Source organism: Aedes albopictus, chromosome 3, assembly GCF_035046485.1.
Source record: "Aedes albopictus strain Foshan chromosome 3, AalbF5, whole genome shotgun sequence".
Taxonomy (NCBI): Eukaryota; Metazoa; Arthropoda; class Insecta; order Diptera; family Culicidae; genus Aedes; species Aedes albopictus.
The window spans coordinates 286,716,180-286,720,722 of NC_085138.1; the positions used below are offsets into that span (position 1 = coordinate 286,716,180).

Genomic DNA, 4,543 nt, shown 5'->3' on the forward strand with positions numbered 1-4,543 from the left:
AAAAAACCGCTCTTTGATGTGTCGCATGCCTGGGTTTGGTTCCCTTTTTAAATTGGCCACTTCCGGCAGGACATCCGGAACCGGTTCCGGAAGACTACCGGTTCAAACATAGTTTGAAACTATTTTCCTGCTTACCGTTGATCTGGTTATCGTGAAACCCGCTCTTTGATGTGTCGCATGCCTGGGTTTAGTTCACTTTTTTAATTGGCCACTTCCGGCGGGATACCTGCAACCGGTTTCGGAACACAACCGGTTCAGATACGGTCTGAAACTTTTTTCCTGCTTACCATTCATCTGATTATCGAAAAAGACGCTCTTTGATGTGTCGCATGCCTGGGTTTGGTTCACTTTTTTAATTGGCCACTTCCGACAGGACATCCGGAACCGGTTCCGGGACACTACCGGTTCAAACATGGTCTGGAACTATTTTCCTGCTTACCATTCAACTGGTTATCGAAAAAGCTGCTATTTGACGTGTCGCATGCATGGGTTATGTTCACTTTCTTATTTGGCCACTTCCGGCGGGACACCCGGAACCGGTTCCGGAACACTACCGGTTCAGATATAGTCAGAGAATATTTTCCTACTTCCCGTTCATCAGATAATCGAAAATGCCGTGGTTTGATGGGTCGCATGAATGGGTTTGTTGCATTTTCATATCTGGCCCCTTCCTGGGGTACCAGTCCGGAACACCTAAATGACCATAACTCTGGAACGGCTGGATCGATCTGAACCATTTTCAATAGGAAACAATGGGACAATGTACCCCGTCGAATGAACCATCGGTCGTTGAAATCGGTTCATATTTACTATCTAAAAATGAGGTGACCTTTTTGTACACATACACACACACACACATACATACACACACACACACACACACACACACACATACATACACACAGACATCATCTCAACTCGTCGAGCTGAGTCGATTGGTATATAACACTTGACCCCTCCGGGGGCTCTATCAAATTTTCGTTTTTGGAGTGAACATATAGCCTTTCGGTACACCTTGGTGTACGAGAAAGGCAAAAAGGTAAAAAAAGCAAAATAGGATCCATGTAGTCGAAGATTTTTAAGAAAATGTGGGAGGATGAAGAACTGCCCATCAGCTGGTTGAATGGCTTTGTCACGAACGTCCCTCGTTTTTGAGCACACCTTCCACTCAACGTTCCAGTACAGATTGACGTTTTGGTTGACTGATCAAACTTGCTGACGTGAGCGAGTGACAAAGAAATGCAGGGACAAAAGAAGAATCGAAAATGTGCTATCTTCGACTACGATGCAAGTGATGATATCCAAAACTGTTTATTTGAAGTGAAATACCTAATGAATTCATTATTTACTATGCTTAATTCTAAATTTGTTATTCTATTTACTTACTAAGGTAACATTTGATAACCTATATGCTATACAATGTGAGACTAAATCGAATTATTTTGCAGTTCTATACACCTAGATCGAATTCACAATAGCTATATGTATCGAATCAATATCTGGATTCGTAATGATTTGATACGGTAATTTGTAATAGTATTTATACCCAATGTATTTAACTAATTTGCGTGAATTTGATAATCTAGATATTCCATAAAAGCGATTATTCTAAGACACTTTCCGGGTTAGAAACTAGAGAAATTACAAAACGTAAATTGACTACTGTTTCACTGAATTCAAGAGGTTTAAATTATTGTATATTACAGGAAACTTTAATCGTTGGAATCAATAAACCAGTTTAAAAGTTCGGATCGTCGTATTTCTCGTTGCGCAAGCAACATTTTAAAGATTCGTTTTTACCCGGACGGAGTGTATTCGAACGATGCTTCGACGGACCAATATTCTGGAAGACAGCATAGAGCAAAGCTGTTCGCTATGTTGCTTACCGGACAACAGTCAAATGGTCAGCTGTGACGAATGTAGTCGCTGGTATCATTTTGCATGCGTAGGCTTGACTGAAGCAATCACGGACCATGATTGGAGCTGCCAGAGGTGCCTTAACGCCAGAACCTCTGCTCCTGTTCCGCCGTCTTCGCAAATACAATGCAATGTTACTACTACCGGACAGTCATCTCACACACGATCAATCTTGACGTTGCCAACAACCTCTCTACAAAGTACACTGGCGGCCGGATTGGGTGCTCCTCTTACGCTAGTATCGAGTGGACCGAGCGCACAAGGCACCGTTCACAACAATCCCTTTCCCGCAGTGCAAGCAAACGCGGTCGATGATGTATCAGTGGCAGTTAATTCCGCTGCTGTAGCCTCAGCAATGAATCCTTCGAGAGGACAATCATCTACCTTTTCTTCGGTAGCTGGGACTGCGCCGATAATGACAACTGCACCATTGCCGCAATCGTCCAGCGCTAACTTTGCTGCACAGCTGCCGATCGAGCTGCGGCTTCGCTTTTTAGAAGAAGAACAAGCATTAGAAAGAAGACATCTAATACAAAGGTACCAGCTACTGATGGAAGATGCTAGGACCGTCCCACCTCCCGTTGGACCACAGCAAACAAATACAGCTTCCGCATCGTTTATTCAGCAGCCTTCTTTGTCGGTTCGTCAGCCACAAATGCCGACCGTTGGATTCACTACTTCAACTATTTCAAACCCACCATACAATTCAACGCCGGTGCACAGTGTGCATGAAACCAACAGGCATATGCGTACCAACTTACCGTTTCAACCGTTACCCGTATATCAACCTAGCATGGATCCACTATCAGCCATAGGACTGAGGAACGAGTTTGCAGTGCTGAACAGAAGTCACATAGCCGCCCGCCAAGCTGTGCCGAAGGACCTACCAGAGTTCAACGGCGACCCGGAACAATGGCCGTTGTTTAGTGCTACCTTCGACAGCACGACTCGTATCTGCGGGTTTACTCCTGAGGAGAACATGATACGCTTACAAAAATGCCTCAAAGGTAAGGCACTAGAAGCTGTAAGGTGTCAACTTCTACATCCGGGGAATCTTGAAAATGTCCTGGCTACGCTAAAAATGCTGTATGGCCGGCCAGAAATCATTGTACACGCACTGATCCAAAAGATTCAGTCTTTACCGGCACCAACATCTGATCGACTCAACACCCTCATTGACTTTTCAATTGCTGTGAGAAACATGGTAGCCACAGTGCAGAATTTTGGGTTAGAAGAGCACCTTTGCAACATTTCGTTGCTACAGAGTCTTGTGGACCGACTACCACCTATGATCCGGCTTAATTGGGCAACTCATCGCCAGGGTTTGCATCGAGTTACTCTTGCTCAATTCAGTGATTGGTTATACAACCTTGCCGAAGCAGCCAGTTCGGTGACGATTCCTCCGGTTCTTAACTGGCCTGATAAACAGCGCAACGTACGCAAGGACGACGGTTTCTTGAATGCCCATGCTGAAACTTCTGCGAAGCCATGCGAGGACACAGCTTCTACGACATGGCGAAGATGCTTAGTGTGCCAAGGAGAATGTGAAACAGTAGATGAATGCCAGAAGTTCTTGCAACTAGACCATGCATCTCGTTGGAATGCTCTACGTGAGATCAAACTTTGTCGGTGCTGCCTTGGAAAGCATTTCGGACCCTGTAAGTCTACAAAGGTTTGTGGAAAAAATGGTTGTTCGTTTAGGCACCACCAGTTGCTGCATAATACTGCCAAGGACAAACGTGTTGAAGTCGCACAGGACCAAAACGCCGAAAACAACTCGGCCGTCCGAGGTTCAACCGAACATGCGTGTAACACTCACAGAGGAAACCACAAGTCGGTATATTTCCAATACATTCCAGTCGTCCTCCATAATCAAGGAAAGAAAATTAGCACATACGCATTCCTAGATTGTGGATCATCATTGACATTGATCGAAGATGGTCTTGCTTCCGAATTGCACCTAAAAGGAGAGAAACATCCATTGTGCCTGCGTTGGACTGCCGATACGTGCCAGTATGAGGACTCAGCGACGATTGTCACATTGGATATTTCCGGATCACGCGAAACAACTGTTAAGCATCGACTCGATGAAGTGTATACTGTCAAGGACCTGAAACTGCCGGTACAATCGCTATCGTTTGAAGAGTTGTCCGCCAAGTATGCGTATCTTCAAGGATTACCCGTTGATTCTTACGCGAATGTACAGCCACGCATTCTAATTGGCATGAACAATGTCCGCCTTGTACATCCCCTGGCAGGCCGTGAAGGTAAAAAACATGAGCCTGTAGCAGCAAGGACCAGATTAGGGTGGATGATCTTTGGAACATGGCCCGTACAAAACGCCTTAGCCCCTGCAGCCTTCCCACACAGCTTCCACGTCTGTCACCACTCGGCCTCCAGCGATATAGAACTCAATTCAGTAGTTAAGGACTACTTTGCCTTGGTCAACATGGGGATTGTGAGGCCGCAAAAGGCGATGTTGTCGACAGAAGATGAGAGAGCGATTAAATTGATGCAGACGTCCACAAAACTTGACGCCGGTAGATACCACCAAGGATGGGAAAAAATCATTCATTTATTGCGTATCCCTCACTCACATGCACGCACAATCTGATGCGAGTGTGCT

General features: G+C 45.3%; 1 long non-coding RNA gene across 1 annotated transcript; it reads left to right on the top strand.

Annotated features, from left to right (window-relative positions):
* Window positions 1-1,136: 1,136 nt before the first annotated feature.
* On the top strand, window positions 1,137-1,780 carry LOC134291280 (uncharacterized). The gene is made up of 4 exons (XR_009999014.1): window positions 1,137-1,390; window positions 1,449-1,523; window positions 1,587-1,650; window positions 1,707-1,780. It is a non-coding gene; the product is annotated as an uncharacterized LOC134291280 (long non-coding RNA).
* Window positions 1,781-4,543: the final 2,763 nt, after the last annotated feature.